Source organism: Mandrillus leucophaeus, unplaced genomic scaffold (assembly GCF_000951045.1).
Source record: "Mandrillus leucophaeus isolate KB7577 unplaced genomic scaffold, Mleu.le_1.0 Scaffold177, whole genome shotgun sequence".
NCBI classification, from domain to species: Eukaryota; Metazoa; Chordata; class Mammalia; order Primates; family Cercopithecidae; genus Mandrillus; species Mandrillus leucophaeus.
The window spans coordinates 4,484,970-4,485,244 of NW_012101776.1; positions in this window are offsets into that span (position 1 = coordinate 4,484,970).

Sequence of the window (275 nt, forward strand, 5' to 3'; positions counted from 1 at the left end):
GGCTCATGATGTCTTTTGACTTAAGCAAGAGTATTTATGGGTAGGGATTCCTGGGGTTCTGGATCACTAGAATTTGTTGCAGAAGGGGGATCATGGGCTCCAGGTGGTCATGCTCATTCCTCTTTCACCCATTTCTGTCATTGTGAGGAGCAGTGCACCTGGAGAAGGGCAAGAAGCTCTCAAATTGTGGAATCCTAAGCATGTAACTATTTGCTTGAGTCTAAGGGTGTTATAAAGTAGAAGAAAGTTTCTCAGTTAAGCTATGGGGGAACAAT